This window comes from Pteropus medius, unplaced genomic scaffold (genome assembly GCF_902729225.1).
Source record: "Pteropus medius unplaced genomic scaffold, Ma_sr-lr_union100, whole genome shotgun sequence".
Classification (NCBI taxonomy): domain Eukaryota; kingdom Metazoa; phylum Chordata; class Mammalia; order Chiroptera; family Pteropodidae; genus Pteropus; species Pteropus medius.
In genome coordinates, this window is record NW_024349804.1 from 12,378,358 (window position 1) to 12,392,472 (window position 14,115).

Sequence of the window (14,115 nt, forward strand, 5' to 3'; positions counted from 1 at the left end):
GGTGGCCACTTCTCGCTGCCCCTTCCCCTCCACCTCCAGACCCTGGGCAGAGGGAAGAGCCTCCAGAGGAAGCAGAACTGATTGCAGCACTGGGCTCAGGTCGCTCGGGGCTCACGCAGTCCTGCTGCAAGCTTGGCCTGGGGGGTGGCTGCAGCCTGGGAGCCCTGAACCCCGGCTCTCAGAGGGCCTCCGGCACGTCCAGGCACTCTGACCCGACACACGGCACATCTGCTGTGGCTCTGTCCTGACCAGTTCCTGCTGGTTACGAATGTCAGACGTGACCACAGCGTCCTCCCACAAACTGCAGGCTGCAAGCCAGCGATAACAGGAGCCACCCAACAACGGCGGCTCCACCTCTGGGTCCCCTGACAAGCCGGGGGAGCCTGTGATCTCCCCTCGGGCTCACTCCAGCCCCTACTGATCAGACCCAGGAACTGCTTTGGTTAGGGCCCCTGCCGGATGACACAGTGGCAAACCCTGGCTCTTAGCTATGGGGCCGCACCTGTGCTGGACCCACACACAGTAGTCTGTGCCTGAGTCAGGGCCCACCCCTGGGAACCTAAAATTGGCTGGCAGTCAGCCTTGCTGGCAGCCTCATTTCATCCGCATACAGCCACCAGGGTGCTGGGTGAGTCCGCCTCTTCTGTGTGGTCAGATGATGCTTCTGGAACCCTCAACCCCCTGCCTCTCCTGCTTCTCCAGACACCACCCGTACCTGCTCCTCCCTGTCCCGAGCTGAGGAGCAAGTGGAGAGACCTGGGCCTCTAGGCGACTTTCTCACGTGGAACTCGGGTCCCCTGCTCACAAATGCTTCTCGCGGGCTTGGTGGCATTGTACTCGGGAGGGTGTTTTGTTACCTGGATAAGGCTGGTTAGCAGTGGAACCTTGCTGTGACCTCGCTGAGTCATCACATTGGAAATGGGGACAGCAGGTTGGGTTTTGGGGGGGCCAGGGTGTCTTCATATTGGCATGAAACTGCTAATTAGGAGGAAAAAGGGTCTCGGCCTTGGTTGCAAATAAATATAAACATTCATTTATTTATTCATCAAACATATGAAAAGCCTACTATGTGCTGGGTCCTAAACCTGTTGCTGATAATAAATTCTATTTTTCTAAATCAATAACACCGCCTCCTCGGCCCCAGTTCTCTGCCAAGAAAGGTATCACCATTTCCCTTTTCGTCGCTCCTAGATAAGCTTCAGGAGGTCTCTGCAGCCTGCCTGAGCTGCGGCCCTGCAAACTTCTCAGGACTCAAGGTGCGAAGCACCCCCCGCCCCGTGAGCCCCGCAGCCTTCTTCACTAGGCAGCTCTTCCTTACTTTCCCCCCCAAGTTTTCCTGCCTGGCAACCTCTCTGCCCTGTCCCACAGCAGGCTGGTGACACGGGAGGCCCCGCTCCGCCCTGACCAAGGCCACGCGGCGTCTCTGGGCAGGGCAGGGGAGGGAAGGAGGCACAATCATCAGTTTTGTATACTCGGTGGGCATGTGTCCTTCCTGCAGAATGAATTGCTCATCTCGTCGGGAAGAGACACCCACTTGGGTCTGTTTCCAGCCCACGCACGATTCTGCGGGCTGGCGCCCACTGTGCAGCTTCCTCCCCGCCAGCCCGGCTCTCCCGCGCAGCCGCAGACCACAAACCGGCGGAAACCGATGCCCGAGCACAGCCTCCCTAGACCAGGAGGCCGGCACAGAAATGGGGCTCCGTCTCCCTCTCCAGGGCCGACCGCCTCCCAGCCCTGTGGAGAGAGGATGCGTGGGGGCAGCGGGAGGAACCGGTGGTGGCGCCGCATAACTGGAACAGCCACCCTCAGACTTTCCATCACAGTCTAGTGGGGGAGACAGATGGGCAGACAACTTTAGAGGCCACTGGCCGGCCCCCAGGGGCCCTGGGGAGAGAGAGGGTACTCGGGGAAACCAGAGGCAGGGGGCTTGGTCCAGGTGTCCCCCGCCGCTGCAGACGGTGCCTTTGCCATGTGGCGCTCATCCAGTTCTGGAGTTTAGGGGCAGCCCCCCCCAAATGAGGGAGGAGGAAGACTCAGTCATGCTTACTGAGCAGGTACGTAACTACTGAGCACCCCCGCCCCCCGGGCCAGGCCGCGTAGAGTTGGGGGCCCCTTAATCCTGGTGCCACCTCCCTTGGCGACCTTGGTGATTCTGGTCCCCCTTCCACATGTCAGCTACAGAGGGGTGCGGGGGCCACACACGCAGCTGGGACTCCCTCGGGGGAGGGACCAGCTCTGCCAGGTGTGGGCATGGTGGGGGAGCATGTGGAGAAGGGACCCAGTCGTGATGGTGGGAGAGGCAGGGAGGAGGTCCAGGCAGAGGGGACAGGACGGCAGAGGCTGGGTCAGTCCGTCTAGGGTGGACATGTTTGGAAAATGCCAGTCTGGGTGGAAGAAGGGAGGGGAGGGCTGCCAGGTGAGGCCGGAGCCGGATCTGGAGGGGGCGCTTGAAGGGTTGGGGCTGGTAGCCCCTGAAACCACCTGGTTGTCTGTTGGCGGACAAAAATGAAAAAGCAGCATTTGGGGGGCGGACCTGTCCCCTCTGTCTGCTGTGTCACTCCACACAGCCTCTTGGGGACTGGGCCGGCCCCTACCTTGCCCCTCGCGGGCCCACCCTCCGTCGCCCTTCCAAACCGGTCCTTGGGAAGCCTTTCCCACCCCCATGAAAACAAGAAGAGTCTACTCGCCAACTGTCCCCCAAGCACGAGCTGGCACCAGCACCTCCCCGCCCTGTAGAAGCGGGTAGGGGCAATCAGCGTGATCAGCGAAATCTCAAGGTTTTTCCTGGAGTTTTTGAGACCTTTAAGGGAGGAGATGGACCGTGTCTGTTTGCTCACCTGGGCATCACCTGGCTGTCGGTGCTTAGCCCAGGCCTGGCTCCTAGAGGGTAAGAAAACATCTGGGAGTCGGGAGTGGACAGGCAGAGGGAGGGACCAGTCTCCGGACAGGTGGGGGTGATGGCGGCAGGGGAGGAAGGGCAGCAGGCCCGGGGCTCTGGTGAGACCCCTCAGGGTAGGGACCCAGGGATGTGGAGACTGCTCTGGAGTGAGGAGGGCAAGAAGGAGCCCCCGGGGGTGTTTTCATGGGAGCAGGGAACACCCACCATGCCCAGGGCAGGAGAGAGGAAGGGTGGGGGTTGGACTCAGGTACTAGGACATTTAGGAACCCGTTTCTGCAGACAAGCGGGGACTGGGGCCAGCTCCGTCTGTGTCAGGAACGACGTTTTGAAGGCCAGAGCACCTGGGTTCTGTTCTGAGCCGCCACTGGAGGGGACCAGGACTTAATTCCCAGGGTCCAGGCGGGGGGCAGAGCAGGTGCAAAGGCAGGGACATGAGAGTCCGGGGTGCCCCGGAGGGCACCAGGTGGTTCTGTGAGCGTGGAGAGACCTCAGGCCCAGTGACAGAGCCTGACGTGTGGCTGGGGAGGGTGTTCCCCACAATGGGTCATCAGGGGTGGGAAGGAGCTGCAGGCCCCGCCCACCTGCCCTCTGCGCCCACTGCACGTGGCTCCCATGTGAGACCTGGTTCCTGCAGCCTCTAAATCTGGCTTTGCTCTCCATGGTGGCAGCAGCAGGCAACTGGGTAATGCCTTTAAAAATCAAGGCTCTTCGGAAAATTCCACTGTGGAGTGCTGTACTCCACCCCCCCACCCCCGCCCCCCGCCACATGCTTTCTGTTCTGTTTCCTTCATACCTAGAGCCTGGGCGCCTCCAGCACTGGGCACCTCTTAACTCTCAGTGAGCCACAGGCCACAGCGGGGCCCCTGGGCCTCTCTGCGTCCCACCCCTGCCCCAGCCATGGGTTCCACTCTTTGGAGGATCTTTGGTTTCTTTGTGACTTACTTCTTGCAGTCAATTACTATGGATACTCTGAGAACGAATGACCTTTGATTTGGGGTCAGACCCACCTGGATTCAAGCATTCCCAGTAAAATGGGGCAATGATACAGCATCGTGGACGGGCCACTGGGCCGGTTAGAGACGCCGTTAGGGAGGTGAGCCACACAGACTGCAGTCCCACGGCTCTGTCTCGTAACAGCAAGTGTTGTTTGGCCCTGCATTGATTATCTACCGCTTGGAGCTTGAGTGTCCTCATTCACAAATGGGAACAGTATTTGCCTTATCTTGGGCTTTAGTGAGAAGGACCCTTGACTCAGAGCCGTCATCCAATGACCCCAGGTTACTGTGCTTCTCACGGTCTGTCACTCACCCACTGGTAAGCATCTTAGCAAATCTTCATTGTAAACAGAGCATATCTGTGTTCTGGGGAAATCTAAAAGTTGAAAATGTGCGGGGACCAAGGTATTCACGTGTGTTCTGCTGTTCACTGCTGTTTCTTCCTATCATCTTTATTCCTGGGGGTGATGTACATCCCGTATTCTTTGATTATACTGTAAGATTCAGCATCGCCCTTATAACTTAAGCATATCTTTTGTGCTATATAATACATTCTTTAAAGGCTCTTTCGATGGCTCCGTTTAGTTAACCTGCCCTCGTGGCTGGACACGGACGGTATGTCCATTTCACCGTTGTAAATAACGGTGGTGAATATCTTCTCGCAATACTGTTGGCCTGGATTTGGGGTCCCAGGGCATTAGACCGTGGGGTGCTGAGTGCTGTCGTCTTTTCTTCTGCTTCTGCCTCCTCCCTGTCATGAGTACGCTGCTTCTAGGAGCTCCACCTCCCTGAAGTCACTGATTTTAATCTAGTGCGGGTAGGACGCAGGTAACTGCGCTAGTTAAAATGGTGAGTAAAATACAAGCCGATGGCTCTGGCGTGGGGTCTGCGTGCTGCTTCTTGCTGCTTCTTGCAGCGACTCATTCGTGGCGGCAACGCGTGGTTTGGACGCTTCCTCTTCTGTATCTCCGTCTCCCATGTGCCTGTGGTTGCTGGAAGGCTGACCTGCTCTCCAGGCAATTCCTGCCTGTTTTTCCCGCATATTGCTCATTTTCTAGAATCGACAAGAGACACCCAGAACCAACAAAAGACACATCTCATCGTGTCCTAAAAATGAGAACTCCCATCACCATGGTGAAGGATGTGACATTGCAAAAAATAAAGGCAGAAGAGAGCTTCCCCACGGGTTTCTGAGAGGCTTTGGGCCAAAGGGAAGCTCTCTGAGCGCTGGGCACTCTGCCCCTGCCCCGCGGGGCGGGCCCACTGCGGAGCGCGCTCCTAAGGCCTGGCGTGGCTGCCTTTATTCGTGCCCCGGCCCCCGGTGAGCAGAACCTTCTGATCAGTGGAGGGCAAGCTGCGCCACCTGGGCTGAGTTGGCCTCGTCTCCTCATCTGCAAAACGCGAGTCAGTGGCCATCTCGGCAGGTGGTGCGCTCAGTGGTGGTTCCCGAGGTGAAACGGTCAGCACAGCACAGGGCATCTGGGTGGCTCCAGGTGCAGATGCGAGCAAGATTTACTCATCCACCCAACAACAACTTGTGGGGCTCACGTGCGGGGGGTGGGGAAGAGTCGAGCGCCAAATGTGCATCCGGGAGGTGAGATCCCCATGGCTCCTGAGGAGAGATGCTCAGGGGCGCGGCAGAGCGGGGTCCTGGCCTGGGTCCTTTGCCCACTCCTGCCTCACCCGGCCTTGGCCCTTCCCGTCTCTCGCAGGGTGTGCTTCCCCTCTGAATAACGAGAGAGGTGGGCTTGAGGATCAGCAAGGGTCCCGCCAGCTCTGATGTCCTGCCTACGACTCTTCTGGGGTCTGCATTTGGTCAGTTAACCATTTTCCTGGCAGAGAGATGTGGCTACGTTGCTGAGGTGCTGTCTGCCCTGGGAGCCGGGGCTCTGTGACGGCAGCGATTGTGGGCCATCAGTCGTTCTGGTGATCCTACAGCCCAGCATGGGGCTGGCACCCAGTGGGCTCAGAGATGGTTTCCATGGATATCGGACACCCCGGGCACGGCATCCACACTTGCTTAGCAAGCTCATGGAGACTCAGAGGTCAGGCTTGAAGTCCCTGTGTGGGGTCTCTGAGGGGTCCCAGGTCTCTCTTCACCTTGGCAGGTTGACCAACACTCTTTATCAACATGCTGTTGCTGGGGGGAGGGGGCACGACTCCCCACATATGCCCGAAACTGACACAGCCATCACTCCCATGGCCTCGACTCACTGAAGCCTCACACGGCTTGGGAGGTGGAGGTGCCATGAGCTTTGTAGAGGTGGGGACGGTTGGGAAGGAGGGGTTAGGCAGCCCCAGGCGTTCTGTGCCTGGAACTGAGGACAGGGAGCTGAAGGCCGGGTGCTTGCCTACATAGAGCCACAGCTTTACAGCCGTCAGGGGGACATCTGTGGGTGACAATCTCTTGGGGAAGTTCGGGGTTAAGTCTGTATGGGGATCGAATGGCTTCGCCCAGTCAGCAGTTCGCCAGCAGAGGGGGACCTAGCGCTGACCATCCCAACAGAGCTAACTCCGCATCAGTGGGGGTGGGACACGCTGAGGTTCTGAGAGGTGACATGAAGGCATACAGCCACACAGCCGATCTTCTCCACTGTTTTTCTTAGACTGAAGTTGCCATGATTTATCTAGAGCACTTTCTGGGTGCTGATGATAAAGGGTGAAATGTGGGTCAAACCACACTGAGGGGCTAAGGAAGTGACTGATGGCTCCAGAAGGGTCTCTGGGCTGGGGCAAGGGGGTTGAGGGGGGCAGCAGGATAGGGAGGGGGTGAGGAAAAGGCAGACAGAGGGCGCCGGATGTAAATCTGTGGACCACAGATGCTTTCAGTTCTGGATTCAGAACAATGGTTCCTTCTCATCGTGGGGTTTTAAAGCCCGAAGACTCGGAATGAGGGCTGGAAGGGATCTGAGGACTTGGAAGGAACACTGTAAAGACATTTATTAATCGGATGTATTAAATTGTGAATTAAGTCAGGCCGGAAGCAAGCCTGTACTTTCCCGTTGGTGTTTTCTTAAAGTAAGCAGGGGAGGCCACGCTGGGATTTGGAGACTTGGTATTGTTTTTCCTTAAAACCACCTAAAAACGTAAGCATTTATTAAAGCTTCAATTACACACCAAGCCCTGCGAGGGTGTTCATGTATTCTATCACAAGCTGGCTTGCCTTTTTAATGTTCTCACCCTTCCTGCCATCATAAGATACTAAGGGCTTGCAGAACTACGAGACAGGAGAGTCAAGGTAGGGGTTATGCGGCCCAGCCTGCATGGCCACGGCCCAAAGCAATACGCCACTGCATGCTTCCTGATGCTTTCTGTGAGGGGAGACTCCCCTTCCTGTCCCTGACTGCGCTGCTCTCAAGTCTTCCCTTGCATTCAGCTGGTCGTTCTGAGGTTTCCTCTCTGGTAATTGTGCCTGTGACAGCGCTCAGGGGTCCTAGTTGGTAGGATCCAAGCATAGTGTATAACCCAAGCGTTCTGGCTCCCAGCCACCGGAGTCTTTCTTGCCTTGATGTTTCTAGAATGTAATGATACTTTAACAAATATTTTATTGTCTACTGTTTGCCAGGCCCAGGGAACAGAGGAGTAAACAAGATAAGGCCGGTGTAACTCAGGAAGCTTAAATTCTAGGACGAGGATCAGTTACTAGCTAACAAGAGCTTTCTCACTGAGGGCCTTGCAAGGTTTTGGAAGGTGGTCTGGGCGGCGAATCTGGCTTCTGACCCCTTGGGACCTTGGTCAAGCCACTTCTCTTCCACTCTGTACCACGGCTTTGATCACAGACCCTGTCCATGCCACTCTATAATGCTTCGCAAAATAATGTACATAAACGCTAGGTCAGCGGTCCATAAACCTTGCACATTACACAACTTTCAAAACTGTATCTCACCTCCGGATTAAATGGCTTGATGCACGGCCTGGGCTTTGGAATTTTCAAAGCTCCCCAGGCGCTAGGCACTGGGTAAGAGCTCAATCAAGGACAACTACCAGAAAAGCCCGTTTTACAGATTAAGGGCCTAAGGCTAAGCAGGAAGGACGCCGAAGCGACGTTCCGGAGGCCGCCGGGCCTGGGCCCCGAGGTCGCGGATCACCCGCACGAGCCTCCGGCTGCTGGACAAGCGGGAACCTGGCCCCTCCTCCCCCGCACACCCGCCTTGGGGTGGGGGCGCCCATCGATGCGCTCCGCCGCTCGGCTCCCCACGCCTGGTCCCTGCCCGCTCGTGCCCCTTCCCCCTCCCGGCCGCTGCCCACTTCCAAGATGGCCGCGGGTGGAGCCGGCCAGGTACGGAAGCCCCTGGCGGGTGTCCACGGGGCTCGGCGGACACGAAGATCCCCTCAGACCTCCCCTCGCGGCGCCGCTTGGCTCTCGAGAAAGAAAAGGTTCGGCGACGCCCCTCCGGGGCCTGCGGCGGGCCGGCGAGCAAGCCGGAGGAAGGGCTGCGGGGAGAGCGCCGAGCTCTAGGGGCGGCGGCGGCAGGCGGCAGCTCGGGCAGAAGAGCGGCCGCGGCCGGCAGGGGGCGGGGCGAGGGCGGGGCGGGGCGAGGCCGCGGCCGGCGGGGGCGGGGCGAAGGCGGGGCGGGGCGAGGCCGGCAGATATGGGAAGAGGCCGCGGCCGGCAGGAGGCGGGGCGAGGGCGGGGCGAGGCGCGGGCGCGGGGCGGGGCGAGGGCGCGCTCTGCTGTTGGCCGCGGGCGGCTTTCGCGCACCTGCCGGCCGGGCCCGCCGCCTGCAGCGTTCTCGGCGTCCTCGCCGCGCAAGTTGCGGGCCCTACCGGACCTGGAGTGCGGGCTCGCCTGCCCCGGGATGGCGTCGGAGCCGTGCTGACTCGGGTACTGAGGGCCTCCGGCGGGGGCCGGTCCGGGAGCGAGGGACGGGACTGGGACTCGCGGGGCCGCTGCCACCTGCTGCAGCGTCGGCGGGAGCGGGAGGCGGCCCGAGGCGGCCCGAGGCGGGGCAGGGAGGGTAGCGCAGGTCCGGGTCCTGCCCGCGCTCCCCCTCGCTGCACGGCAGCCGCTTCCTCTCGCGCCGGAGAGAGCGTGAGGCCCGGGGAACATCGCGGGGCCCCAGCGGTGCTTGGCGCTCGACCGGCCCTCGGTGAGACGCGCGCTCTGACCCGCTTCTTTTATGGAACTTGAAGAAAAGTTTTCCCCCTCGGACGCGCGGCCCAGAGGTGAGCCGGCTCCGCGCGCGGAACCGCCCCGCCCGGCCGCGGGCACCCTTCCACCTCCATGCCTCCGACCCCCGAGATCCCGCCACCTCGGGGCCCCCAACTCTCGAGACCCTTTATACCTCGGAGCCTCACGCACATTGGAGCCCGCCAATCCCTCTAGACTCCCTCCACCTTTGAGTCCCGACCTCCAGGATCCTTCCCTGCCCACTTGAGCTCCCCTGACCCCCTTCCCTCTCGGAATCCGACCCTGGATCCCAGACCCCTCCTCCTTGCACCCCCTCTTCCTGGATGGGGACCCCCGTTCCGGGGCCGTGGACCCCCTCCGCCTCGGAGATCCGGGCCTAGGGATATTTCCCACTGGGATGGCTGAGAGGCCCCAGCGGAGTGTTATATGGGGAGTAGGGGACGCTCCCCAGCTGGTCCCGGGAGCTGCCACGAGGAAGGAGTCGGGTGGCTGGAAGCTGTGGGGGCCAGCGGTGATGAGGAAGGAACCCCGAGGACCGTCCCTGCACCCTCCATCCCCGAGGCCCAGGCAGTGGGCATTTTACTGGCGGGATCCTTGTCTGGGCACATGAAACCATTTCTGTCTTTAGCTTGCACAGGATGCCGTTTTCGCCAATGTGGAATTGGAAGTTTTGCTTGGGAAAGTTCTATGTGCAGGAGGCCTCTGGGCTTGGACTTATTTCCGGGGCCTGGCCGAGGTGGGTGGTGTCTTGGGGCCGGTGTCTGCAGGGTGTTAGCACCTCATTGCTGTCTCGACTGCCTCAGTAGGACATGGGTGGCTGCTGGGCGCTTGCAGGGACCGGGGCTAGTCCCTACAACATTCTTGGAACACTTCCTCTTGCCTTGTTCGTCTGGCCAGGACTAATCCATGTCTCCGGTTTGGGTATGACTTCTTCCGAGCTTCTTACCCCCTGCTCCCCGGGTTGCCCCTGATCCCCCCACTCAGGGCTGTCTTACTGCTCTCAGCCGTGGTGTATGTTTGATCCCTTGAGACTGTGATCTCCACCTGATCCCCAGCGCTGATGAGAGCCCGGCATGTACTCGGGGCTCAGGTTGTTGGGTGAATACACCCTTTGGGAAACATTAAGGAGGGTTCAGAGGCACCCAGCTGGAGAGGCGGCGGTGGGATTCGAACTGAAGCAGGTCACAGAACCAGGCTCTGCTCACCTGTCCTCCACGGTTCCGCAGGTTGTGGCAAGTGCCTTGCTCAGCTGCATTTGTGAAACTTGAGTTTTCACAGTCTGTCCAGCCCCCCGCTCACACCCATCACTGGTGGCTGCCTCGCTCTCTCCTGGCTTCTGCTGGCCCCCTGCGGTTCCTCCGTCAGGCACCCTCTCTCTGTCTGTCCTCCCCTCCACTTCTCCACCCCTCCATCCCACTGCCCCACGCCCCGCTGTCCAGAGGGTGAATTTTTGTCCTTTGTGCCTCCACTTCCTCTTGCTTGTGCTCTGTCGAAGGCCTCTGTGGCGTTGAGGACCCTGCTTATCAGAGCAGCTTGTTTTGAGGCTTTGTGCCTCGGTCAGAGCTCCTGGCCTTCATGTCCCAGCGTCAGCACAGGGGATGCCTGTCCAGCATGTGCTTATTGGTGGAGCTTTGAGACTTTGGAGAATCTTTGTCATCAAAATAGATATTTATACATAACATATAAAAGGATTTTAGGAAAATGACTGTTGTTTATGTTCGTATTAGCGTGGGTATAAAGTTTCTAGAGTCTGGGTTTAGAATTCTAGATTGTCAAGCTTGAAGGACCTCAGGTGGATCACCTCATTTTACAGATGGGGCAGTTGAGGCACAGAGCTCAGGGCCACAGAGCAGGTGCGAGGAGAGATATCAGTGACAGGAAGAAGCTGTGCAGTGAGGCTGTGCAGACAGACTGGCTTGTGTCTGAGCTCGCTTATGCAAATAAGCTGCTAAAATAGTGGGCCTCAGTTGGCTGGCCCTGTCCGGTGGCCAGAAAGGAATAACACCAGCCAGCTCTTCTGAGGCTTAACTCTTGCCTGGCACAATTCTAAAGGCTTTATGTGGATTTCTTTCCCTAATCTTGTCAGCTGCCTAAGGAGAGACGATCTGTTATTGGCCCCATTTTACTATAAGGAAATCGAGGCACCGGAAAGTTAAGAAACGAATTCAAGGTCTCACAAAGTGGAGGAGCTGGGATTTGAACCCAGGCAATCTAGCTCCAGAACCTGCACTCCCCCACTACCCCGACACACACACACCCTGTTTGTTTTTCAGACTTTGCTATGTAGGCTGACATACACAGAATATTTTTACATGCCGTACATGTAAAAACTGTTAACCATTTAGCTTATTGATTATCACAAAATTTAGGGCCCATATTCTTAAGCACTCTAGCAAACCACATATGTGGGTTTTGATGTCAGACCTGGTTCGAATCCAGTTTCTGTTACTATGTGACCTTGGGTGAGTTACCCTGCCTCTCTGAATCTCATAGTTTGTTCAGTGTATTTGTCAGGCTTGTGATGATTAGAGCATGTGATAACATCTAGCACATTTGGTCACAGTAAGTGTTTGCTAAATAGTTTCTCTTAATAATTAAGATCATAAATTATGTTGGCTTTGTTAAGTAGTCTACTCCTAACCTGTTAGTTGCCTCTCAGTCACTTCATGGGTGATGACTAGTAGATGAAACGTTTTGGGGTCGTGGAGAATCTCCCATGCATTGAGAGTCCTTAGTTTAAAATGTCTCACCTGTGCCTTTTAAATAGAACAACCCGAGGGCAGTGTGACTTAAATGTCTGTTCCTTAGGTTTGTAAAAGAGACTTTGGGGACCCTCAGCAGTTAAACCCCAGTTTCTGTCTGGTTTGCTGATGGACCAAAACTTCTTTAAACAATATTGCATTAAGTTCCAGGTGCCTAAAAGTTTCCATTTACCTTCCAGGGAATATATTGAGCTAAGAAATTATTTTTTTTAAGGATTTTTGTCCTAAAGAATAACCCACTTAAAAATCACACTACTTTTATGGTGACTTTTCTATTCTACAAAATGCAAACTAACCCAGTGTTCAGGCCGCCGTGCGGGCAGTACAGAGTGAGCACTTCAGAGTCAGATCCAGGTCGGCTCAGCTCAGCCACTTTGTCACGTGTGCCTTCCATGCCCCTGTCGTCTTGTCTGTGAGGAGGGTACACAGGCGGCGGGTGTGAACACTGGACGCCCAGCACACAGCGCACACTTGGTGAGCAGAGGCGGCTGCTCGTGGTAATTGTTAATGCCGAGGCACCTGAGACCATTCTTCCCAGAACCCTTTCTGCCTGATCAGGCAAGTTAGAAAGGGAGACTCAGGTGGTAGGTGCTAGTGGGGCCCTAAGGCAGGCTCACGTGCGGGAGAGGCCACACAGACCCGTGGGTTCTCCTCGCCGGTGGACCCTCATTTTGGAGGCTCGATGGGCCTGTCCGCCGGGGTCGAGGGGAAGGTCTGGTGGAGCCACCACTCACATGGGGAGGCTGGTAGTCCTCCAGAATTCTCACCAGGAAACGAAGGGCCCCCAGGAGGCCTTGTGGAGAGTGACGTGGGCGTTGGGGAGGGGAGACTCATTCGGGGCCCTGCCTGCAAAACGGGTGGGTTGCTGCGCCAGGCACGGGCCGGAATCATCCCAGTCTGCAAAACGGGGCACAGCCAGTCTCGTTCACAGGAGGGCTGACGACTAGTGGTGCACCATGTCCGCGTCGGCTGGGTAAGCAGCACAGCCCACCAAGGGGCCTTGGGGCACATGTGGATTTGAGCCCCAGCGGCTGCCACGTGGAAATGGGGACTTTGGGTGGGCCGCGGGCCTCAGCTTCCTCCTCCGTGGAATGGGCTGTCACGGGCACTAAGAGCTTAGAGCCGTACCTGGTACTCATCACGTTGTGGTTTTATGGTGGTGCCCTGGTGCCATCAGGTGTCGCACACCTGGTCCTGCCCTCTTCACACCGGCTCTGTGAGAGCTGTGCCCTCGGAACACGGCTGTGCGCTTGACTCAAGAGTCAGGACGAGAAGTCAGTGGTGGAGCTGGTGACGGGGGGCTGGGCGGCGGAGGTCAGGGCACAGCAACGCCCGGTGCTGATGGGGGTGGCGAGGAGGCGACTGTCCTCCGCAGTGTCTGGGGTGCCCAGACGAGGAGGGCTGCGCTGTGGCACGTGCCCCGTGGATGGGAAGGAGCCACAGGAGAGAGACTGCTGGCCGGGTCTGCCTGTGAGGCCGGCGTCACTGCTCCCCGAAGCCACCAACGAGTGCATCTCTCCCCCAGGAACATAACTAAATCATTTTGCTGTGGCTTCATAAACGATTTATTTGCTTATGAAGACTTGGTCAAGGCCTAGTCCTGCTGCTGCTTAAGGAGGAGAAAATCAAACGGCTGCTTCCGGATGGGACTTTTCTGAAGCATCAGTCACCGTCCGCTTTCTGACTAGTGCTGAACTGAGCCGCCGCCCCGGCGGGTGAAGGCTGTCGCGTCCCTCAGGACCCAGTGTCGTGGCACGCAGATCAAATTCAGATGGCCTTGCTGCCTGAAATGAAAAGTCTCCCTCTCATCCGCACTCGACATCTTGTGTGATTTTCTCTGGTCTGGGAGGCGGTGGCCAGGCACCATCACACGTGTGTCGAGCGCGTCCGTGGCTGTGCTGGGCTGTGCCCGGAAGACGCCGCGAGCTCGCGGCTGCACACTGCTGCGGTCGCTCCCGCGGGGCTGTGTCCTTGGGCCCCAGTGGTGTGGACTCTGGGAGGAGGCCGTAGAGGGAGGGATCGTTTTGCTGTCCTGCGCCATCATTTGCTGACCGCCGTCCTCGCTGGCTCGTCGGGCAGTGGACGTGATGCACGGGGGCCATCGCCCACTCGCTGTGTCTCGTCCACACGCACTGGGAACGCGGTGGGGCAGGTTTCCTCCTTGTCTCGTCAGCCCCGCTACTCACCATATTCTTGGGACGTGACCCTGCTCACAGCAGGTGTTTCTTGGGTGGACTGTTGAAGCCCGCTCACTTAGAACGTAGTCGTTAGTAATAATCGTTCAGCAGACAGATTTTTGGGTCCTGAATCCATGTCGGGCATTTGGCC

The 14,115-nt window shown here is 57.9% G+C and overlaps 1 protein-coding gene and 1 long non-coding RNA gene across 7 annotated transcripts in view; one reads left to right on the forward strand and one right to left on the reverse strand.

Moving 5' to 3' along the window:
• Nucleotides 1–7,181: 7,181 nt before the first annotated feature.
• On the reverse strand, nucleotides 7,182–8,056 carry LOC120582877 (uncharacterized). The gene is made up of 2 exons (XR_005647677.1): nucleotides 7,781–8,056; nucleotides 7,182–7,408 (listed from the first exon to the last, which is right to left on the reverse strand). It is a non-coding gene; the product is annotated as an uncharacterized LOC120582877 (long non-coding RNA).
• An 82-nt stretch (nucleotides 8,057–8,138) lies between these two features.
• The window catches only part of TBC1D14 (TBC1 domain family member 14), an 83,457-nt gene continuing 77,480 nt past the window's right edge, over nucleotides 8,139–14,115 (forward strand). For 3 of the 6 annotated variants that reach the window (XR_005647676.1, XM_039838234.1, XM_039838237.1), the window contains exon 1: nucleotides 8,145–8,271. The gene's annotated coding sequence lies outside the window, so the exon portion shown is untranslated. Of the gene's footprint in view, nucleotides 8,272–8,568; nucleotides 8,720–14,115 lie in introns of those variants that run through there. The other 3 variants (XM_039838236.1, XM_039838235.1, XM_039838238.1) reach the window with 3 other exon arrangements.